The 25,666-nt window shown below is 38.7% G+C and overlaps 1 protein-coding gene across 8 annotated transcripts in view; it reads left to right on the forward strand.

The window, feature by feature from the left end:
* The first annotated feature begins 22,452 nt into the window (after nt 1–22,452).
* The window catches only part of R3HDM2 (R3H domain containing 2), a 181,385-nt gene continuing 178,171 nt past the window's right edge, over nt 22,453–25,666 (forward strand). For 4 of the 8 annotated variants that reach the window (XM_087710600.1, XM_087710602.1, XM_087710607.1 and 1 more), the window contains exon 1: nt 22,453–22,706. The gene's annotated coding sequence lies outside the window, so the exon portion shown is untranslated. The remainder of the gene's footprint in view (nt 22,707–25,666) is intronic. The other 4 variants (XM_087710604.1, XM_087710603.1, XM_087710605.1 and 1 more) reach the window with 1 other exon arrangement.

Below are 25,666 nucleotides of genomic sequence, written 5' to 3' on the forward strand. Positions count from 1 at the left end.
GTTTGGATTGGTTCGGCTGAGTAGGTAGTAATTCAGCCTGCCATGCCACCGAACCAGTTCTATCGGCGGTGGCTTCTGCATGTGCAGAAGCATTTTTCATTATGCGCATGCACACATTGTGCGCATCAAGCCCTGAGCAAACCCACCCCTGGACTGTAGGCTTTCCGGCTGTCAAGCCCAGCATCTTAACTGCTAAGCCATGACACCGCTGACTGTTATGGAGGCTTATTTAATTGTGTCTGAGAGAGACATAACAGGAGAGTTGGTTTTGGCCGAAGGAGGAGGAAATGTGTAAACAGGATCGTCTGGGAAAAATTACCTCTGCAACATTGTGCAACTGAAGGGCTGAGATCAAAGGTCATAGCACACTAGGATTGCTGGCAGCAGAGCTCCAGGAATAGGAGCTATGAATGTAAATAGTTAGCAATTGGCCTTGGCAAGATGCCAGGGCATGTGTCACACGCTGCTTCTTTACCTGCCTGGGGATGCCAACCCCAGTGAAAGGAAGGACTATAATGCTGTTTCTGGGGACCTAAAGCTGGGGACCAAAATGTAGTTTCACAACAGCGTGGGCTTCACAGTTATTCATAAAAAGACTGATGACACTTCAGCTATCATACCCCAATGGAAAACAAACATGATGCATGATGGCATAGGACTCTCATATGTCCTAGTGAATCCGTGAGGTCATAAAAAATCTTGTTGTTATGCAACTGATTTTATGTTTATGCTCCGTTGGTTCTTCCAATGGATGGAATGGAGAACCATGTTAATTTCGTACCTCTGGGGAGCAGCAGACCTCAAAAGTTCAAGCCTACTTCTATACCAGAATGTTCCACTGAACCTGAGCCATCAGACTTTCAAGATTAGAGAGTGTGACAATCAGGCAAGCAAAGACCTCAAAACTGGGATTTTCTAAAAGACTTCAGTCCTGTCATCTTTTCAATTTTACCCTTCACACTTGGAAATTGGGAAGCCGAAAAGAAATCACATGGGGGTTCAGGGGACACGAGAGAGTGCTTTCAGTGACAGCACATCATCACACAAGGCTGCCTGGAATCGGTGCATCATAACCACAGAGGAGATACATTTGCCTTGATGGACAAGCAGGTAAACTTAAGCTGCACTGAATTTAAGGCAAGACCATTTGAGTTCCTTTCTGGATTCTCGGAGCTCCAGCTTCTAATCCAAAGAGCATCTAAGGGAATCTAGGCCAGAGGTCAGTATGGTATTTTGAGATTTACTGTACATATTGCATAAGCCACTGATCAATAGAGCCTTTCTCAGAAAGCAAGCCTCACACCCAACTCACGTGCTAATGAGAAACAGAGTGGCATGATTGAGAGGACGTGAGCTTCAGCAGAGATAGCATTTAGGTTTGGCTGCTTAGGGAACTGATTAGCACATCCCACTATACCACAATTTCTTTAATCATGGTTTTGGAATAAATCATCATTGGAGGAATATCTATGGAGAGTCTCAATCCTTGAAAAAGCACCTTTGGGATTTCCATTGGACAGTACCTTTTGTGCTAAGCCATAGTTTACACATCAGAATGGCTGGATACGCACAATGCAATGGACCACAAACAAACAGCCCACACGGGAACTAATGTTACAAAGTAATTTGGGGTTCCCACATTTATGCTAAGACATGGTTTGTCTAACCATTGTTTGTGTACTGAACAATTTCCCAATATTTACATCACCACCAGCCCAATCCTGACAGATTCCAGGTGAATAATAATACAATAAAGCATTTGATATAAAAGAGAAAATGTAAATAGAATCAACCCAATGCCTAAGAACAACTAAGGCCTGAAATTATGTTCAAACATAATAGTTTTAACTTTGTGAAAAATATGCAGGACTGGGAACATAATCCAGGGGGAGAATGTTCCCAAGAATTGGGGAACACCACTAGCTTGGTATGCGAAATACACTAAACCATAAACCATGGTTTACAACCACAGTGGTTCACTTCATGCAACATGCTAGCTGAAATTAATCAAGCTACTTTATTTATTTATTTGTGCATTTAGTTATTTATTTATTTATTTATTTGATCAATCGATGCTATGATGATGTGAGCTTGACACCTCTGTTCTATGACATTTGAAGGGACTAAAAATTAAGGTCGTTAGAAGTAAATAGACTATAATGTTGGTTTATTTGACCAAGGTTTAAATATATATGATGTTATCTCTAATAACCCTTAATGAACTTTTGTTAATTAAGGGTTATTGTTATATTTTAAGAAAAGGTGATAAGGTCCTTAAAATGTTTATGTTTGTTGCAATTAAGGTGGGAAGACACTTATATTTTCTTTCTTCTCTATTTCTCCTTCTATTTTTCCCATTTTCTTTCTTTTCTGCACTCTTTCTTTTTATTTTTTTATTTTTTGCAATTTGTATTACATTTTGTAATTATAATATTTAATCAAATTACTATAACAAAGGGAAATTATCACCATAAATACAGTGATCCTAAAAACAGGAAGAGAAGGGACAAAATCTAACATACAGATAATAGCATTAACATTATGCAAAAATAACACAGACATAGTTTTATATGGGAATTGCAAAAAGGTTCTTCAAAAATAACCTAGATACATTCAAACCTATTATTTTACTTTGAAAATTAGAAATAAGGCAAGACATAAGAAAGCCCGACATATATATATATATAAAACAGTCTATTGAAAAAGACAAAATATCTACTGTATTAAATTTATTAATAAAATGTATATTCGGGGAAGCAAAAAACAAGAACTAGAATAGATGAGCTTAAGTGAGAAAACATTCTGGTAAACAAGTGTTCTCAAATTTTAGTTTTGCAAAAAATACAACACATTCTTTGCTGTCACTATGATCCAATCCCATTTGTAGCTCCATGGCTAAATTTTTAAACAAGTTGAGAAACTGCTTACATTTGCTACCTTTTTTCTGTTTTGCTCCTCCAATTCTCAAAATACTATTCTGATTTATCCACACATATAAGCCAGATAAACACAAAAAAACCTTTTCATATTAAGCAACTGTATTATTCTTTCATAGGAGAAGCAAATTCTTTTATAGGGCTAATGTAAAGTATATTTGATATTGACAGCAATATTTTATTAAAAGAAATTAACATTTTTGTAAAAGAAATTAAATAGTTTTAGAGTAATCCTCAATTTATGACCACAATTGAGTCCAAAATTTATGTTAAATGAGACATTTGTTAAGTGAGTTTTGTCCCATTTTACGACCTTTCTTGCCAGTCATTAAGTGAATCACTGCAGTTGTTAAGTTAGTAACCCAGTTGTTAAGTGAATCTGTTTTCCCCATTGACTTTGCTTGTCACAAGATGGAGAAAGGTGATCACATGACCCCAGCACACTGCAACCATCATAAATACGAGTCAATTGCCAAGTGCCTGAATTTTGTTCATGTAACTATAGGGATGCTGCAATGGTCCTAATGCTCTTAAATCATTTTTTCAGTACCGTTGTAACTGTGAACAGTCACTCAATGAACTGTTGCAAGTCAAGGACTACTTGTATTGTTCTGGCACAGGGGTGTCAAACTTGCATCGTCACGGTGTCGTCACATGATGTATCACGACATTGTCCCCCTTCGCTAAACCGGACGTGGCTTAGCCTCTACCTCAGTGATGAAATTCAAATTTTTTAACTGCTGGTTCTGTGGGCGTGGCTTGGTGGGTGTGGCAGGGGAAGGATACTGCAAAATCCCCATTCACTCCCCACTCCAGTGGAAGGAAGTTGCAAAATCTGGGGCCAGACAGAGTGGTATTTACTGGTTCTCCGAACTACTCAAAATTTCTGCTACCGGTTCTTCAGAACCTGTCAGAACCTGCTGAATTTCACCCCTCCTCTGCCTTCTGACAAGCAAAGTCAATGGGGAAGACAGATTCACTTAACAACTGGGTTACTAATGCCCGACCCTCAGGCTGCAAGTTTGACAGCCCTGTTCTGGTGGAACAGCATTTTTTCTCACCCTTTATAAATCTATTCCCCCTAAAATGCCTGAACATTGAATTTCGCCTCATAAAGGATTTGTGTTAGTGCTCCTGATTACTTAGCTTTTACCTTTTTCAATTTTTCAAAGTTCTTGCGGGGTTTTGGCCTGAAAAATATTTGGACTACATCTGGATTTTTTGCTTCTAGCTATGTATCTGCTATGTTGCTGTAAAAGGAGATTTCAAGATTATTTACAGATCCAAATTATGCAATTTAATGCAACACTCTTGCCACCCTGTGGCTGCAGTTTGAATAATGAACCACTTTTTGTGCTTATTAAACTGAATAACTTCCACGCTAAGACTAGTAAGAATTTAGGGAAATGTGATTTTTGCCTCGACTGCAGTAATGGAGGGAATAGTATCTGTATCATTCTTTGTGTATCATGATCCAGATGGAAACTGACAGTTCTTTTCTGTAGCAGAAAATAATATTTCAAAGTGGGAAACAAATTAAATTCCCACATTTAATGCCACATCTAATTTAACTGTTAAGACTCAGGACACCATATCTAAAAGTCACCCTATAAATAGTACATATACATTGTCGTATTTTACAGTATCTTATGAAAATTGTTGTTATAAAATTAGCACAATATGTAGTATAATCTATGCCATGATCAGCTCTTTCCCCAGATTTAAATAGGAGGTATAGAACTCAAATGTGCACTGTAGTACTTTCCTTGATGTGACTGGAAACAAGGAAGTTGCTATCTGTGCACATCCTGCAGTATTTTTTTTACTATAATTTCATTAAAAGTTTTAAATGCAGGAGTAAAAATGAATACAAAACTAAAATAAAGTAAGGAGGAAAAAAAGAAAATGGCAGAAATAAAAGACAAAGCTAAAGTGCAAAACAAAAACAATAACAAAAGCGAATCAGTCAATGCAGTCTTACAATAAAGTAGAATCACTTCTTCACACTGGAACTATTTCTCTTGGGAATTATAAACAAGAAATACAACAAGGGAATTATCTTTTTAACTATATATATTATCATGGCAGCAAGAATGGTCTTTACCCAAAATTGGAAAAACAGGGAAACTCCACATGAAGGGGAAATAATTAGGAAGATTTTGATCTGCGCTGGAATGAATAAATTGACAATTTTAGAATAAAGATGAATCTGAATATTATAAGATCTGGGATAAATTTTATCAATGGTTGGAATATAAAAGGGAAAGCCCAAAATAAGCATGAGCCAAGATTCATAGAATGCAGACTAGAATTATGTATGAAATGATAAATGCGAGAATGTACAAGATAAACACAAACCAACACAGCTGGAAATAGGTTACTTCTTTCCTTTTTGTAAATACACTATGGATCAAATGTTAAAAAAAACAGGGTGGCTACAATGTATAACCGAATATCTTAGCATGTATGGCATAGATTCTGCCAGAATGATTTGCACTGTGTCCTATGTTTTAATTTATTAAATTTTAATTTAATTTATGTTTAATAAAAAACTTTTTAATAAAATAAAATAAAAAAATAAAGTAGAATTACTTCATGTAGTGTTGTTTCCCATCTGGTTTAACAGGGAGGTTTGACATCTTTCTCTCAACCTATCTTTCTCTCAACCTATTTTTTCCCCCTAGTTGTCATTCTCTTTGATGAGTGTTGTGATGGCCTAGAGGTGGAGCTCTTGCCTCATAATCAGGCCGCTGTGATTTTGATCGTAGGAAACAGCAGGTATTTTTCTCTCTCTGGGTGCAAAGAGAAAATATTTGCTGCAAACTCTGGGTAGGCATCAGGAAGGGCATCCAGCCAGTAAATGCTTATTCATTCATCCATTCAGTCACCCTGACTCCACCCCAATGCCAGGAATTACAGGGTTGTTAAAAAAGAAGAAGCAGCATTCTCTTCCATTCATTTTTCTCACCATAGTCTCTTTTACTTCATCATTACACCACAGATCCTTTTCCACACTTCTCATTTGGGATATATTTTATTTGGTATATATCTGATATACATTTTATTTGGTATATATTTATGTGCCACTCACTCTTCTTCAAGGAACCTCCATATCTTCTTTCCTTATTCAATTTTCCATTCATTCTATGAGGAGGTATATCTGTTATCCAAGCCCCTTTTCATACCTGACTACATTTTCTCTTCTAATCGTCTCCTTAATCGAGTTTGTATGGACTCTTCTTTGCAACTCATTGGTTATTGATTCTCTCATGTAATTTTGATGCCCTTCTTCTTTTTCCTTAATCAGCCTGTCTTTAATTGTCAGTGTTGTTATCAATGGTGTTACTATTAAAATTTCTCCCTTTAAGTCCATAGGTTCTTTAATTTCTTCTTCTTCTTTGTCTTGCCATCTAGGGTAGGGTTTCCATCCATCTAGTTCCCCTTTCCATATTCCACTTTTTCCATTTCCAGACAGAAACCATTCACCATAGATGTCAGCAGATTTGATTTCTTTGTAGTCATTTTTCTCTTTATTGCTTGGGAGTCTACCCTCTATTTTCCCCATTTGATAAGCATCTCCATCCTTTTCATCATATTTTTCTATTAAGTGCTCTAATTTATCAAACATTTTCTCAAATGTATTTGATAGTTTCTGTATTGCAAACATTATCTCTTGCAAGCTGACAGTTTCTCTCTGTTGTTGGAAATAAGCCATTGTTAAAATACTGCTGCTCAGACTTGGAAGATTTTTACAAGGTTACACCTAGGTTCACCATGAGATCTCTGGTTAAGGATATACTTAAAAGGAACATTTGTATAAACAAATGGTGCTTTACTTCTTATCACTTTCTATAAACAAACTGTGAGACTTTAAAGTTCCAGACCAGGATAATCAGTAGTGAAAGTAAAAGTATTTTGTTTTCAATACTCAGATTTCTAGTCTTCGAGTAGCTCTCCCTTTGTTGTTACAATTGTTGCAATTCTCTTTGTTCTTTTTGTATCTTTTAATATTCCAAGTTTTAAAAAGTCAAATTCTTACATGAAATAGAGAAGAAAGAGTAACTGACTCACCCTGACTCCACCCCAATGCCAGGAATTACAGGGTTGTTAAAAAAAGAAGAAGCAGTCTCTTCCATTCATTTTTCTCACCATAGTCTCTTTTACTTCATCATTACATCACAGATCCTTTTCCACACTTCTCATTTGGGATATATTTTATTTGGTATATATTTGATATACATTTTATTTGGTATATATTTATGTGCCACTCACTCTTCTTCAAGGAACCTCCATATCTTCTTTCCTTATTTGATTTTCCATTCATTCTATGAGGAGGTATATCTGTTATCCAAGCCCCTTTTCATACCTGACTACATTTTCTCTTCTTAGAATCATTCTTTCACTTTCACTTCACAAGTTCTAGTCATGACACTATGAAAACTGATATCACATGCAGAACTTCACTCTTCACTCATTAATATTCTTTATTAAAGTGGTAGAATGTGCAATTGGAGAATGAATGGGGCAGGATTTCGGCAATCACACTATGGCTTGCAGGGAAGGGACCCAAATAAGAGCCTTTTGATCCCAGAAACTAATACATACATTATCTTAGAAAAGTCCATGTAAAAGTACAGGTAGTCATTAGCATTTTCTGAGAGTCATTGAGGCCACTTGGAGGTTTATCTGTGTTCTCAGGGTCATCTGAATAGTGAAAATGGTTGTGGAACCTTCTTGGAACTGCTGAAAGGACTGTGTTGTAGACTAGAGATAGGTAAAGGTAAAGGTTCCCTTGTACATATATGCTAGTTGTTCCTGACTCTAGGTGGCAGTGCTCATCTCCGTTTCAAAACCGAAGAGGCAGCGCTGTCCAAAGACGTCTCCGTGGTCATGTGACCGGCATGGTTAAACACCGAAGGCACACAGAATGCTGTTACCTTCCCATCAAAGGTGGTCCCTCTTTTTTCTACTTGCATTTTTACATGCTTTTGAATTGCTAGGTTGGCAGAAGCTGGGAAAAGTAATGAGAACTCACTCCGTTATGCGGCGCTAGGGATTCAAACCGCCAAACTGCCAACCTTTCTGATCAACAAGTTCAGCATCTTAGTCATTGAGCCAACACGTCCCTTCAAGACTGGAGATAGATGATGTCATATCCTTCCCCCCATCAATCTTGATGTAGATGGCCTCTTTGACCTCTCTTTCAAACCAACAGTCCGCTCTGTCCAGAATGTGGATGAGAAGTGAAGCATCTTCAAGTAAAAACAAAGAAAGTCATTGTCATTTTTGGCACAACCATGACTGATGACCGAGAATCTCAATAGACATTAGGCTTCCTATTTCTTATCCCATTTCTGATTTCTGCATCATGTAGCGAGATATGCAATGCATTATTGATGTAAGAAACCCTGCAGATATTGGTGCATGTGTTGATTGTATTAGGTCAATTGGATGTATTTCTTCTTCAGTTTGTTACTAGAAAATACTGCTGTTATGGTTTCTACATTGAGATTAACACTTGTTTTATAAAAGTTAATTTTCATAATGGTGGATTTTATTTATGTATCAGTTTCCTTTTCTGTTTCATAATTTTAGTGTAGTTTTTTTCTTCCTTTTGAATCACTTCCAAACATCTTTTTCTTTTTTCTTGTACTAATGTTCGGGTATTTGTGGCTCTCAAATTATATTGAGCAACAGGTCCTATTTTTCCTAATTGTTTGGCATCCTGCCTGGGGTCAGTTGGGACAGAAATCCTACTACTTTCTAGCTCTGGTTTTCATTTTTTATAACTGGTCCTGAAATGGATCACATTAGTCAACAGGAAGGTACATATTCAATCAGGTCATCATTTTAACTCAATATCTATTCTCAATTTCTATTTTCACACTTCATGCCAAATTGTTGTTTTGATTTAACTACGATTTGCTGTGCAAGTCCTTGTGTATTGATTTAGATAGAATGCTAACCCTAAATCATGGCTTATAAACCTCATTGGCGAAATAGCAATAGCACTTATATACTGCATCATAGTGCTTTATATCCCCCTCTAAGCGCTTTACAGAGTCAGCATATTGCCCTCACCACTCTGGGCCCTCATTTTATCTACCTCGGAAGGGTAGAAGGCTGAATCAACCTTGAGCCGGTCAGGATCAAACTCCTGGCAGTTGGCAGAATTAGCCTGCAATACTGCATGCTAACTGTTGCGCCACCACGGCTCCTAAAATTCATACATTGTACTAAGCTGTAATATTGTTTGCTTGGTTTTGGCCAACAAGTGTAATCCACTCAAAACAGGAGCACCTTTCTAAAGTCTTGGAAGGGGAAGAGTCTATCTCAGCTTTCTTGTAAGCCTTTGGCAAGTTGAGCATCTGGTTCTCTGCTAAGGGGGCACTTTTCCTACCTGCAGAATCTTTTCTTTCCGGAAAAATCAGAGATCAGGTAGCTACATGAGATTACCAATGACAGAGAAACATAACATCATTCTTGACAGAGGAATTAAAAATTAGCCCTTCACGTGCTGAAGGCAGGATCTTTGGTAGATCTAGCCTTGGTCAAAATAGTCCCCTGGACCTTTGCTATTTGTAGATATTGATATTGGCAAAAGAGATTTCAGAAGTAACAGACACCACTTTGCTATTGGCATAGGAGCAACTTGGCACTGATTGCAGTGTTTAGATGCCTCTGGTTGCTATTTCCCTATTCCAGCCAGGGGCCTATTTATTTTTTTTTAAAAAAAGATTTTGTAGCATGGAAAGAATGTAACCGATACACTGGTGGACCTGCCAATCCAATCAAACTGCTTTGCTCTCTTTTGTGCAACTGGACTAGAATCCTGTTTGCCACTGCAGAAACTAGAGCTAAAGAGACTAATGTAGAAGCTGGAGGGTGCCCAGCGGTTTCCCAGCTTTGCTTTCAAATAAACCACCAACCTCCCTCCCTTTCAGCTTAGCTCTCAAAAACCACCCAACATCCGTGGAGCTGCTCAGGTTTGGAGCCGGTTTTAAACAAGCATTAGCCTCCCTGCGATCGTGCGTCACCTGGAACTCGCTGAGTTGTCATGATCAAACCGATGTAGAAATTGTCCTCTCACAACTGATTTTCACTCAACGCTGCTGATGTTTTCAAGATCATTTGCAGACTTTGTTTTTCAACTTGCCTGCTATTGTCACTTCTTCAAGGTAGTGCAGACCAGGAAATCAAAACCAAGAACCCAAATACTATCTTTAGGGTAAAATTATAGTAGCAGAATCCTCAAGTCTGAAAGCTCTTCCCCATTTCTCTACCTTTATATTTCAGAAAATGAGGAAGGGTCCTTTGTGATATTTTTTTTCCTATTCCCACTTCTGCTTTTGGCTCAGATGCCTCTTATCAGCTGCAGCTTTTCCTCCTGTCTCCCAAGTTTATTCTCACATCTCACTACAGCCGTAATCTGCAATGGGATCAGCAAAACATAAGTGCTGGAATGACTGCTGTAGCCTCATTTTTAACTCAGGATTCACTGGCAAAACCTTAACCTGTGCAGACTTTAAGGCTAAGGAAGAACTGGGTTTGTGATGACTGAACCTCACTACTATAGTAAATGAAAATTCTGATTGGATAAGTGGAGGCCCTTAAAAATCTTTCCATGAAACAGGAATAATGAACTGGTTCTTGTGAAATGGTTCATAAGATCCCTGAAAAAAATAGGCTGCATAAACATCCATCAATGTCCTAATTATCTCTGTCCGGGGTTAATTCAGTCAACTCTGATTTAAACTGGCATCTGACAAAAGGCCATTTTTATATGTGACAAAGGGACTGGGAATGTATTTACTACAATGTTTCTCTGAAAATAAGACAGGGTCTTATTTTCTTTCGACCCCTGAAATAAGCACTTGGCCTTATTTTTGGGGAGGTCTTATTATTCTTGAGGTGCAGGAGGCGGTGAGTGTGGTCACCTCATGGCTGCTGCTGTGTTGCAATATTTTCAGGGAGGGCTTATTTTCAGGGGAGAGCTTATTTTAGCGCATGAGCTCAAAAGCCCGCTTGGGTTTATTATCCGGACAGGTCTTATTTTGAGGGAAACAGGGTATGTGGTTGAAGATGAAGGATGAGTTCTACAGAAAGATTATGGCAAGTATAGCTACCATTTCCAATTATCATCTGGCTTTGTGCCTGAGGCAGAACTAGAACTCACCATCTCCCAGTGGCTAGCCTGGTGCCTTAACTGCTTCACTGCTCCGGTTTGACTGCCTGGCTGCCAGAATGATCTCAAGAGTGCAGTGCATATCTAAACGCTTCCGATTTGTAGTTTTGCACAAAAATAGGTGAAACATTGCTTCATATTGGTGCTAACCGGGCAGCCCTGGATTCTTAATGGCCCAACATCCTATTAGCCAGGAAAAACGAAGAGTGGGGTGCAGGAGGCTAATTTATAGCTCTTTGTTCACACTTACGTCAAAGCTTGTTTAAAAATACAGCCCTTTGGTTCTTAGTCACTTTTCATGTGAGGCTCATTACAGTTATAAATACCGCAGCCATATGCCTTGCCAGTCTGTGGCTTGAACATGGTTTGTTTCAGTGATGGGTTTCAAAATTTTTTGCAACCTACTCTGTGGGTGTGGCCTCCTTTGTGAGAGTGGCTTGCCGGCCATGTGACCATGTGTTTTCTTTCTCTTTCTCTCTCTCTCTCTCTTTCCTTCCTTTTGTCTCTCTGCCCCTTTTTTTCATTTTTCTTTCATCTCTCTCTCTCTCTCTTTCTTTCGTACGTCAACAATCCAAATGAATAGTGTTAGGTCTCATTTAGTGGCCACAATTGGGATTAGCAACCTGGTTGTTAAGTGAAGCCATAGCAAATTGAAATCATAATGCTTATGATATGATTTCAGCTCTATTTTGCTTTTATAGATCTGTGAAGACCATAAATGTGAGGATTGGTTGCAAAGTTACCTTTTTTTCATCATTTAGATTGCTAAATGAGGCAGTCACTGAACAAGGATTAACGCTGCTCATGAGTTCTATGTCTTAATGTGGAATATAGAATTCTTTATTGGCCAAGTGTGATTGGACACACAAGGAATTTGTCTTTAGTGCATATGCTCTCAGTGTACAGAAGGAGAATAAAATACATTTATCAAGAATAAAAGATACAACACCTAGTGATAGTCAAGGTTACTAATAAGCTATCAAATCATACTGGGCAACTAATAAAAACAATATAAATTGAAAGATAACAAGCAACATGGTTATAGTCATAGTTGGGAAGAGATATATACTAGGAAGGAAGAGAAAAAATAATAGTAAGACACTTAGTAAATTATTTGACAGTGTTGTTAAGCAGAGTGATGGCATTTGTGAAAAAACTGTCCTTGTGTCTAGTTCTGGTGTGCAGTGCCTTATAGCGTCGTTTTGAGGGTAGAAGTTGAAACAATTTATGTCCAGGATGTGAGGGGTGAAGATATTTTCACAGCCCTCTTTTTTACTTGTGCAGTTTACAGTCCTCAATGGAAGGCAGGTTGGTAGCAATTGTTTTTTCTGCAGTTCTAATTATCCAATTACCCATTGATAATTGTATCTGTCTTGTTTGGTTGCAGAGCCAAACATTAAGCATGTCTAAGTGCCTTATACCCCTTGTTTGGGTCTTAGTTGGAGCACATGTATATTTATACATTCAGATTACCCGATGCGATCTATATTATTTAAAACTAAGAAGTAAAGCCTCTGTAATCTAATAGCCTAATTTTCATTTCTTTTCCCCACAATAACTTTGCTCCCAGATATCATCTCTGACTTTCTAGTCCCTAACAGTGGCCAGCAGGCCTTCAGCTTTTCCATATTCCTCTTTCATCTACTGAGGTAGACCAGTTGTCACCACTAACACCGTGGCCTTTTCATAACACTTTGTACCTTTTCCTCAGCATCCATCTGATTCGCCTGGCTGTCTCACTCACACATACAGGAACAGGTCAAGTCTGCCATATTCCCCCACCTTCCCTGGAAGCCCTAAAGGGATTCACCCAACGGTCTGGTATTGTGGGGTAAATTTTCCATAAAAACAAAGCAAGAGGTAGCATGACAAAATAGTGAGGACTGGTTGCCATTGTGGAAACAATCTTCCCTTAACCAAGGACAATGCCCCGGATTAAGTGTCTGATTTTTGTGTATCCATAGGCATATTACTTAGCTCTTTCTGTGGCTGGAAATATTCAGTTTACTGAAACAATTATTCACAAGAAATGGCACATTGTGCTACCATAAGAACCTGAAAAGTAGCCACATAATAACTGCTTTTGTTTGTCTCTGAGTTGTGTAGATTGGATCAAGAGGTAATTAGCACCAGTGGAAGATTTTAAATTCGGTTAACTTTTACATTTCTACGCTGGATAGTACCAGAATCTTTACTGGAAGGTTTTATACACCCTTTTATATCCCTGAAGTATACGAAGAATTGCATGCAATTTTACAATATTTTTTTAAAAAAGATTTCTGTTTGGATAATGGATATTTTTTGAAAATAATATACTGTTTTGGATTTTTTAAAAAGTATCCATTATTTGAGCATGCGGTTTTAAACACGTAAAATCATGTTTTGCATTACAAAAGAGCATGATTTAAAATTCTGGAGCAAGGCTTTAAAAATATAAAACCTCATTCTGGAGAAGAAAGGGCCGTTTTGAATAAGCACTTATGCAGTTATTTTTTTTAAAAAAACACTGTTCTATATTAGCAAGGCCCTTAACTGCAGGATTTAAGCAGTTCTGGAAAATACATAAGAAAAATCCCATACCACTCAAATCAGCCACTGCCTTATATTGTCTTGTGTCTAACCATACGCAGGTATCTGGGAAGAGAAGTGTGTGCAGTCAGCTGGAATGTTCTCTCAAGCAAACAATCATCTCTGCTCCAAGACCATGTGTCAGTTTCAATATTCTGCTTCCAAGGCAGGATTTCCTGGGGCCAGTTTTTCTGCCTGGATAATTCTCCTATCAACCTGTTTGAGCCAGTCTGGGACAGTTTCTGCAGGTTTGTTTTTCATGACTCAAGAATAACTATATCCTCACCCCCTTGCCCCAATCTGGAATTTGGGACCATCAGAAATGAAAAAGAGTGACCAATAGAATATCTTGATGTCCCAGAGTGGTACTGCACAAATTTAAAGCAGCTCCTACTGTCTTTGCCTTTCGATCACACTTCTTTAGCCAGATTTCCATGTAAATGATGTCATCATATGTGATTTATATTTTTTGCCTTTTGATTTTGCCTTTCTTTTTAATATTATATATATATATATAATATATATAATATTATATATATTATATAATATATTCCTCTAATATATATATTAGAGGAACTACTGTTAGGTTTTCTTGTGTATTCAGTTGAAGGTGGAATTATAAGCAAATGAATGAATAGAGGCCATCACACTGTGTCCCTGCTCACATAGTGAACGTGGATCTTTCTGCATTAGTATTCTACAACATCATAGTGATATATCATTAATTAAAACAGCCTTAATATTGCTCTTACAATAGCAGGCTGACGCTTTAAGACAGAAACAATATCTAGTATGGAAATCACCTTGGCTGTATTTTTAGCCATGGATGATTGAATAAGCTGCATTTGACTAGTTGATCTTGAGCCTTTCCTTGTTCCTGGAGGACATCACACACTAGTTTCCAGCCAGATCTCTGGAAGCTTGTCCATATACAGCCTTCCATGTTCAGATAGGTGCATTTTGGAAAAAATTGCATTATGTTTCAAGTAAGCCTAGGATGCATTAGAGGCATGATGGGCATGGTTCTTTATTTTCAACCCACATGTGGATATTTCTAAGGAGCACCTTATATGTTTGATCATTTTCCAAGAGCTGTGTTCACATTGAAGGATTTTTGCTATCAGATTGAAAATTCTAATATATTCTCTCCTATATTCAGGTACTTGGCTGTAGGCTCGTTTTTAAGACAGTAGATATGGTAGCTACTACTTAATATTTTCAGCAGTGTCCCCAATATAATGCATACTGAGGGAAATTTTAAATCACAGTTCAAAGACTCAGCCATTGAAAGTAAGGAGCAATTTTCCAGTCATCTATAAAAAACTTTTTTTATTTTTTTAACACTATATTCGTGTATATTGACTTTTCCTTATTAATCTGGAATGAACAACCAGAGATGGGTCTTCAACAAAAAAAGTGTTATATCACTCAAAGGATGAAAGTCAGTTGCAATTCACATGCACCTGAAGAATATTGTGGAATAGGAAGTGCTTGCTTTTGACTGACCAGATTAAAAAAGTAACAAAAAACAGCTTATTCAGATATTCAGTCTTTATTATGGTCACAAACTAGCACAAAAAAGTTATTTTTTCATGTATACAGTGATTGTAGGACACAAAATCTGTTTGTTAAGGTTTAATAAATCAACAAATGGAGAAATATTAATTACACTTCTGATCTATTTTTCCACTGAATTTTGTTAACACAATTTGGGAGCCTGCAAAAGGTGGAGGGGAGGCCGAGGCACATACCCATGGTGTGAATTCATTCATTATAACATGTCCAATTTAGCATTTCATAAAGGGCAAAAATTCTTTAGTGAAAGATCTTGATTAACGTTATAAACACCAAAAGAAATGGCAATTGCTTCCTATTGGCTTCTCTTTTTCCGCTTTTCTGTCTAGATTCTCCTCCCTCAGAAACAGGCGTGAGGTAGAGATTAAGGGAAAGAACTCAAATTACAGTTTCCCTCTGGGTTTCCTGTTCCTTTTCTGCACCTTTGATGCAGCTATTGTTGTATACTTGGTGTGTGTGGGTGGAGCAATAGATACACAGCAGAATCAGCAAGTAGCACTCCCCCAAAACCTCTATTTTTCCTCTCTTTTTGTGTGTGTAAGGGCTGTATTAAAGATCATAGCTGTGCTTTTAAAAGCATTTTCTCTTGACACTCTCCAATTGCTCAAATGTGAAACTCAGCCCTAAACCTCTAGTTTCACTTATCCTATCTCTAATGTAGCTTTATAAGGCTGTAGGGAAAATACATATAATTTCAGCACAGTACAGAACACTTTGTTTGTAGGAGGGGACATATTTGTATAGTTGTAGTGCTGAACTTAAAATACACTTAATAAGAAAAAGCCTGACCTTTACATAAGAAGCAAATTTAAACAGTCCCTGACAGGACCTTAGCTGGAGAAGTATATTGTATACAAAACTGGATTCCATGCATTAACAGTGCTTAGACTAGAGGACAAACTCTTTTTACCTAATCCCCAGTTTATTGCAATCTTTCTTACTACACTGTGGACACGCAAGCCTGTTGTTAATGGCTGTTGATGTGTGATAAAGGAATTGCCTATGATGAGAAATTGGATTATACAGGCAATCCTTGATTTACAACTATTCATTAGGGACCGTTCCAAATTATAGCAGAACTGAAAAAAGTGACATGACAATTTTTTTACACTGATGACCATAGTATTCCTATGGCCAATTTGGATGCTTGGCAATTGGGATTGCATTGTCTCGGGGTCATGTGATCGCCATTTGTAACTTTCCCAGACAGCTTCCAACAAGCAAAGTCAATGAGAGAGGCCAGATTCACTTAATGCCTGCATGATTCACTTAACAATTACAGTGATTCACTTAACAACTGTGATAAAAGGTTGTTAAATGGGGTAAGACTCACTTAACAACTGCCTTGCTTTGTAACATAAATTTTAGGCTCAATTGTGATAAGTCAAGGACTACCTGTAATATGTTACAGTTGGAGATGTTTGACACCACTGTATCAAATTCTCTGTCCAGGCATCTTTAGATTTACAATCATAATATATTATAATAAGATAATTATGTTTTATTTCATTCAGGATGTCTAAAACTGAGATCAGCTCTGATTTACTCCATGCTAGCATTTTTGCACTAGAAGCTAATAATAATAATAATAATCCCCTCCATAATGGATATCCTTCCTTGTGATAGGTAAGGGGCTTGTGATGCTCTGATGAAGCTCAGAGCTATGCTGCTGGTAGCAGGGGTTAGCCGTGCCAGGCAGTCTCAGCTGAAGAACCAGACTAAGTGTATCCATCAATCCATTTAATATGGTGAGAAAACAGAAAAAGAACCTTGTACTGGATTAGTTGTTGCGTGGGTCAACAAGGATCCTGCCAGTTGTTAGAATCCTGTTAGCAGAGGGACTCGTGAGTTATGGTTGGGCAACCAGGGCTTGGCCCTGAAGGATTACTGGAAGAAACAACCACAAAGGAGATGAAAGTATAGTGTGCTTGAAAATCAAGCCATTATGGGCCTCAACTGTAAATTGGTGCTAACAAAACGGGGTTACCTTAAGTTAATGTTTGAACCGTGGATTTTTTAAAAAAAATCTGGATTCAAATATAATTGAGCAAAGATGAGCAGATCAAAGGATATTCATTACTAGAAGTAAAATACTTAAGGATGCAGAATTGGAAGAGATTCCGAAAAATTATGAAAGTGGAAGACCAAATAGCAACGGTAGAGTAATAGAAGAAACTCAGATAACAATTGGAAATATAGAAGAGGCAGCTGTTAGGAGCTACAGAAATGATAACTTAGAATAACAACCACATCAGTATAGCTGCACTAATGATGTTACCTAGCCAGATAACAAAACATCTGCAAGCAAACAACCAAGTTCACAGAGCACAAAAAACTCCAAGATACAAGGCAAGTCAGTTTTTGCCTAATGTCCACTTTTTATAAAACAAACATCTCAAGAGATATTGTATAAGAAATTATTAGAGTTCTTATCAAATTAAGGATGGCTTCAACTATACATAATTCAGCCTAATTATTCCCCCAGCTCAGGCATTTGCCATGTTTGGGTGAAGAAGGTATATATTATTTATAAATAAGAACTAAAATTAATCTATTGACTAATTATTGACTACCTCCATAAACTATGGAGTTTTGCTGTTAAAAACCATACAGTTTAAGCAGATTTTGTTTCCCCCAAGCCAAGTGTCTAGAGAATTTTTTGCCCAATTATGGTACTGCAGTCTTGGCAAGCTTCTCTAGACACTTGGCTTGAAAAAACATCTGCTTAAACTGTATGGTTTTTAACAGCAAAACTCCATTGTTTATGGAGTTAGTCAATAGTCAAGGAATCCTATTGATAGACCATAGCAAATATTGCTTTGTGTTTGTAGGCATATGGTAATACCTGCACCCTTTTCTTCAGTGGTGCTATCAAGCAGTGATTCTGCTGAACAAGAGTGGGAGGAGTTGACTATGTATGGATAGCTTGTGCAGAAATTAGTTTCACTAGTTAGGTAGCTATAGATGGGACTTCTTTCAAGATGATGGGGGATGGAGAAGGATATCAAAGATTGTGTAACTTGCATTATTTTTTGTTGTCCATGAAGGTAGATACTTAGCTCTATACTTTGCTTTGGACAACAAGTAGCATTGTATTAATTAATCACATACTATTCTTTCCCAATATAAAATAAAAATGGTCTTTATTGCAAAATTAACTAGGGACTTTTGGAAGTGTTATAATTGAAAGATCTTTTCCACAGAAAGAGAATGTATATTTGATAAGGATCTTGGGGTAGCACTCAGTTGAATTTAAAAAAGAACAGATTTCCTGCTGAGCTTGAAGCAACCACTTTGTCTAAAAATTGACAGACGAGGCTATTCCCAACAAGAAAATTATTACCCTGCCAATGCCTATAGATTATCTGTTAAAGGAACAGCTAGGATACATCTATTGTTAATGCTGAATTAAAAATTTTATTTACATATTCTAATATTTTGTGTATGGGTATCTTGAGTAGATTTCAGTCTTTCAGCTTACATGCTTACTAAGTAGACAAAAACAAAGGAGATTAAATAATATGGGGATGTCAATTCAAGTATTAAGTTCCTCATTGGATTTAATCTAAGAGGCTTGTATTCCTGTAACTCCTTTATCGTACAGACAGTTGGGGATTAAAGACAATGAAAACTTATGCTGCAATAAAGTGGTTGCTCCATAAGATACATAATGTCTGAGCTCTTCCTGCTACACATTGAAGTTGCAATCTTATTCTTGTGGAGTGTTTCGTTTTCCAATGGGAGAGCCATATTAACAACTTGGAAATCCTTTCAGGGTATGTAATTAGAGAGAATAATGGAAAAAGCAGCATTCACATGTCTTTCTAGAAGTTGGGATTCTGTCTTGACTGTGCTGTATTGTAATTATAGGAGCTGTATGCACATATGTTAGATGAGGCTGAAAGGTCTCCTTCCGGCAATCCTGACCCAAATCACCATTTTCTTCAATGCATTGCAATTGTTAAGGACAAATATATTCAATTGCCTTTTTGTTGGAAAGTGTGTTAAAAAGCAATGAATTCTACACAGGAAGCTGATTAACCTGGTTGGCATGGAAAAATAGATAGGGCTTTGCAGACCACAAACTTATATATACCTAATATAAATTTGTTTTTACAAATCTTAGAAATACAGTATGCATTCTTCCACTTCCATCCTGTGTCTCCCAATCATTTTCAAGGCTGTTAAATTGTTTTTTCAGAGCTACCTGTAAAGCAACTCAAAGATTGTGGTATTGGGCTTTTCTTTTAAGTGAAACCTGGAAAGGATATTCTGCCCAATTAATTTATGGCAAAATTTCTGCTGCTCTGGGTGATTTGCCATCTCCAGGTATGTTGCAATTTTCAGTAGTATTAAAACCAGGAGAACTGCCTCTTGCACACAGGCTATCCTTCCCTGATCATTTCACAGGGTAACTTTGAGCAGTTTATACAGGGCAGTTTTAAAGTAATTGCTGACAACATTTATGTCAAGTAAGACTCACTTCCAAGAAGAAGAGTTCTTTAGTAGCCAATGAAGCATTTTTTTTTTATTCCTGTAAATACTGGCTAATTTGAGCAGAGATAACACTTCCCCAGGCTGATGTTTGGAAGTTAAAGCAGAAGAAATACCACTGGTTTCTTTGGAAAATGGTGCTATATATACTGTAGGCCATTTCATAGAGAATATGATTGCTTAAGAATGGAAAATTATAATCACAAAGTTCAGGGCAAAAGGAACACCAATGTCATTGCGGACTGTTCTGCATTATTCCTCAGCTGCTTCTCCAAAGTTTTACTCATGGCAATTATACTCTGAGCCCAGAACAAATAATTTTTAATTTGGGTTACAGGTGATCTTGTTGCAAATCTTATTTTAACAAACACAAAACATAAACAATTAGTTTTTTTCCCATGGGAAGAAAACATCATCCAGTTGGAAAGTATATGGTAAGCACAGGATATACTTAAAATATTCCTTCCCTAATACTATTCAACACATGCATTAAAATCAAGTGAAGAGTATATGATAGTAATGACAGCCACAGTAGTAACAGCATAGAGTATAAGTGACAATCAGGACTACGGCTATACAACTATGGAACTATTTTCTTGAGAACAATTGTTTTGAAATTTTGTTCTCCCAAGACATTTTAGGATATCAAGTCCAGTAAGATGGGGCTGTGCTTCAGATTTTCTACTTATCAAAATGAGCTTTGTTTTAATTTTTATATTTTTCAAACAATTGTTTAATTTTTATTGTACTTAATTCCTCCCCGCACCCCTCATAAATAGGTCTGCATTTATCCAAGAAGAATTGCATAGAAATTAGTGATATGCTTCAAATATAGTAGGGTATATAGCTCAGGTTCCAGTATTTTTAGCCAGGACAGACTAAAATTTATATCCTTCATGAATTATGAAGGAACACTGTTAATTATGAAACTAGGATAGTGGTCTAACATGACTAAAGACACCCTCATATGTTCCTGGCTTTGCTTCCACGAGGGAACTGTCTGTGCAATGGGGTGTGCACTGTGTACATTACAGCACATTTGGCATGATTTCTTCTGGAACAATTCTGAAACAAGATATACATAGAAATATATGGCTAGGTCCACACATGGCCAGTTACAAATGCCAAATTTAATTAACCAGGTTATATTTAACCAGTATTTTCTTTCCATTTCAGAGTTATTTCTCTGTAAACTTGGACTGTCTTTTGTAATTACACCATAATTAAGTGCTGTAAGATGAATATACTTTCATCTTCTAAATTAAGTTCTAATGAAAAGGGATGGGGCAATCTTTGAAAGTGCTGAACTTCCAGGATCTGGTGAGGCATCAACCCCAAAGTCACCCCAAGGTCATCCTACACATAGTTTCTTAGATATATAAAAGTATCTTGAATCTAAAATTTGCCATTTACAAAAAAAGCATCTGGGGAGTGGGACAGCAAAATACTCTGTAGAAAAGAAAATCTATGCAAGTGATCCAACGCAATTCTCATTACAGTTCAGCCTCTTAAACACAAAATGCTTATTTAACCTTTGATTCGGAAGGGTTTATTTCCAGCTAAGTCCAATGGAAGCTTAGTCCTAAGTGCCCAAGAGTACCGTAGTAGCCTAAATCTGAAAGAAGCCGCATGGTGTGACCTTCCTTTCCCTCCGGTAGAGAGACGAACTGCAGGCTGCAAGAATAACAAGCCGCACAAAACTGGGTTTTTGAGGTACGATTCCCCTTCAGACCAGCTACTGGAGCTTCCAATGCGGACACAGACCTCGAATCAAGATTGACTGCTGACCTCGTTTCCTCAGAAATATCTTTTTAAAAGAAAATTTCTTCCTCAGCTCGGGATCCTTCAAATGTTGGACTACAGCTTTCCATGCTCCCCTGCCATCATGGCAGGGCATTGGCGGGAGCTGGCAGGCCAACACATCCGGCAGGACCCCAGACGACGGGAAGCTGTTTCAGGGACGCTTCGTCCCATCCCCCAGCCAACCAACCGGCACCATACCCGGTCTCCATTAAAGCCCCGCTACTTAAGGACAGTCCGGGGCACCACTAGCGCGGAACGCGTCGCCTTGCGACGTTGTCCTGGGCAACGCCGAGCAAAGCGACGGAGTGACGCGGGCGCCGAGGGTTACGTCGCCTGCGCCGCGTCGGGCGGGAGTGACGCAAAGCGCGCGCGCGCAGGCAGGGGGAGGGGCCGGCAGCTTCTTTCCCCCCTTTTTTTCTGTTTCTTTTTTTTCCCTTTTCTTTTCTCCCCCCCCCTCTTTCCTCCTCCCCCACTCTTAAAAAAAATATCCCCGTTCCCCCCTCCCTTTTCTTTTGGCCTTCCTGCCTCCCTCTCCGTCCCCGCGGCCTCGGCGGCTCCACCTTCACCGTCCGCAAGCTATCCATCCATCCATCCGCCCGGACGGACCCAGGCCCCGACCTGCCGACCCTCTCCTGCCTCCCCCCCCACCCCCTCCGGGTTAGCTCCCCGGCCCGTGGGACTCTCTAGGAGCTCCAGCCTCGGTGGCTCGGCGGGTAACCTCCCCCCCTTTCTTTCCATCCTTCCTCCCGGCCCGTCGCTCCGCCCCGAGTTGGCCCGTCTGCTTTCTCTCGCCGGGCGCTTCAGCCCCGCTGCAGCTGCCCTCACTTGTTGCTGCCCAGAACTTCCTCCTCCTCCGGCGGCTTCTACCTACGCTGTACCGCTCACGTCAGAGGAAGCGGTGGGGGGACAGCAAGGTTCCCTCGGCCGGCGGCGCCACCTCTCCTCCTCCTCCTCCTCCCCGCCCAAGAGGGAGGGAGGGAAGGGGGGAGCAGGAAGAAGACGAAGAAGAAGAAGAGGAAAGCGGCGGGCACGAAGACACGCCAGCGACGGAAAGGCGAGGGGGGGGACGACTGGGGTCCCTGCTCTCCCCCCTCCTCCTTCCTCCTCCCTCCCCCTCCCTCCCTTCCTCCCTCCCACCCCCGGAGGTAAGTGGCGCCGTCTTGCCTCTTCGGGTTGCAAAGTTCGGTCCCCTTCCCCATGCAGAAAGGGGACCCTTTCGGGTGAGAAGGAGCGGGTGGACGTGCTCAAGCCTCTCTTGTGTTTTTCCCATGCTGGGGATGGAGTGGTGGGGTGATGGATATGGGGGTGGAGGGGGAGAGAGGAAGAGGAGGAATGTCCCCCCCCCGGAGAGAGAGAGAGGGAGAGAGAGAGGGAGAGAGAGAGAGAGAGGATGCAACAGGTCCCAAGCAAAGAAGTGGGGAATGGTGGTGTCTGCAACGTAACTCTATTTTATTATATTATATTTATTTGATTTGTCAATCGTTTACAAGATAATAGGTGTAAGAATAAACACGAGTATGAATGAAATGGGGACGAATAAATGGGGACAGTAGGACAGGCACGGTAGGCACGATGGTGCGCTTATGCATGCCCCTTACAGACCTCTTAGGAATGGGGTGAGATCAACAGTAGACAGTTTAAGGTTAAAGTTATGGGGATCCTTGAATGGGAGGAATGGCAGGAAGCTGTGATTTCTTCTGGCCTTCAGAAACTAGCCCCCAATGTTGTCTGGGGTGGAGAAAAGAAGTGCCATTGAACCTGGTTTAAAGGAGGGTCGGCACCCCCCCTCCCCTGTGCCATTCAGCGTTTGGCTTGAGAGTCTTAAGTTTGGGGCCAGATGGAACTGTTAGAGGCCATGTGTGTGTTGCTAGCACCTGAGTATATATTAGGAATTCATAGTTGCTGGGTGCATTCATGGCCTTCCTTACTTTGCAGAGGTTTTACTATCTTGGTTCATTGGTAGGCTTGATGTGCTGTGTAAAAAGGGATATTTCTTAACCATAGGGGTCCCAGTGATTCTTTGGGGGGGGGGGAGGTTCCAGAGGTGGGAAAGTGCTTTATAGTAGCTAATGAGTGGTAACCGAGATCTTTGAAGGATGATGATGATGCCTGCATCATTGTAAAGGGCATGAACATTCCCAAACCTGGAATTCTGTCCAAGAGTTAAAACAAAAGTTAACAGAATCAGAGCCTGTCTAACATTTTGGAAACAGGCTTATTAGCTCTTTTTTTTTAACCTGGCGGTTGGAGTTCAGAGTTTAGTTATAAAAAAAAGTGGGGAGGTTTAATTTATAGGTTGCCTTAATCTGTTTTGTGGATGGACTTTTACGGATGTGTGTGTTTTTGCAACTCTTTGGGATGAGGTGAGCATATTTAAATAAGGAAGTAAGGAAACATTGGGTTTTTTTAGGAGTGATGAAACCAAGGCAAAAAAACCCCAACAACCCCTCAGCAGCCACAAAAGATGGAGAGAAGAGTGAATGTTGTTAGTCATTTTCGATGTTGTCTTTTGTTTAAGACCTACTAAAAACCTTTGAGATCAACAGACCTTAAAATGTATGCTAGTTTTGGAGTCAGTAAATTGGGCTTCGTACCTATTGACTGCATGGAGAAATGTTTGCCATTTTGACTTGTCTCTTGTAATAACTTGTAGCTTTTCTGGGGACAATTTTGTACTTAACTTTGATTCCATTCATCTACCTTGTCATTTTTTCCCTTCTATTTCCCTCTGTTAACTAGGCATAGTCATTATTTTTTTGGTCACCTGCCATGCTCAAAGCATGTGAGTTTCTGTTTGCTGATCATACCTTTCAGGCAGCAGGCAGTCTTTATTTGGTCAAAGACTATTGGTTCTTTCTACAATCCATAGTACTCTTAATAACCATCTCCAAATCCATAATTCAAAGGTGTGTATATTCGTTCTCTCATCCTTTTTCAGTATTGTCCAGTGTTCACTGCCATGCCTTGTCATTAAAAACACCATTGCTTTTATCCTTCTGATTTTTGTTGTAGTAGTAATACACTTAGTTTCATGATCTTGTCTAAGCTTGTTATTGTTTTCCTTCCTATTAATCTCTATCATGCTCATCATCTTTAATCTTGAGCTAAAGGTAACAAAACTATACAGCATCTTCATTTTTTCAGAATCAGTGAACTCACTATATTAGTTGAAATTACCATTTTTATTTGTAACAATAAGTTACATTTTTACTTTTCAGTTACTTTCATAATTAGTTATTTTTCCAACAAAGCTATAGTCTGCATATCACAAATAGTTATTGTCACAGCTACATCGGTTTGATTCTAGCTTTCTGTCATATATTGCAATCCTAGTATTTTTATACATTCATATAAGTGAAACATATATGGGGACAATATATTCTCTGTGTTTATATATATATATATATATGTGTGTGTGTATGGCTTATTCTAAATGGTTTTACAGATTTTTTTTTTACAATAGTTTCTTTTATTATTTCCAGAAAAATAATCGGAGGCAAAATCAACAATTGCAAAACCTGCCTATTTATTTGACATTTTTATCTGTATGTTTGTTGTTCTTTGTAAAATCTTAAACTACTGCTTTAAATTTAATAATTTGTACATTCTTTTGCATGTCCCTGCTTTGGTGCCACACCAATTTTTTGCAGTCTCTAAGATGTAGCCTTGTTCCTTATTTATTGATAATATAACTGTTACCACTTTAATGACCTCCTTCTGCAGCTTTAAAGAATTTATTGGATATTTCATTCTTCTTCGGATGTCTTTCTGTTTGACAAATGTAATGATACCTGTAGCACCTCACCTATTATCTGTCCTACTTTTTTTTCCTGCAAATGTTTCTTTCATCTATAATATTATTTGTAAACAATGTCAGTTCTGCATAGCTTTTCTATTTTCCTTCCCCCCCACATTACATCTCTTTTACAATGAAACAACTCTCGAGGTTCAAAAGCCCCCTACTCCTTTTGGCCTTCTGGAAGGTCTTGATGGCCCTCAGGTACTGGGTAAGGATGCAAGTTGAGTCCAACATACGTGCAAAGGCTGTGACTTCGCTAAGAGACTAGTTAAAATTTGTTAGTCTTTAGTTTGGTGCATAAGTTGT

This window comes from Thamnophis sirtalis, unplaced genomic scaffold (genome assembly GCF_051295495.1).
Source record: "Thamnophis sirtalis isolate CommonGarterSnake01/CBP01778 unplaced genomic scaffold, rThaSir2_p1.2 scaffold_3, whole genome shotgun sequence".
In the NCBI taxonomy this organism is placed as follows: domain Eukaryota; kingdom Metazoa; phylum Chordata; class Lepidosauria; order Squamata; family Natricidae; genus Thamnophis; species Thamnophis sirtalis.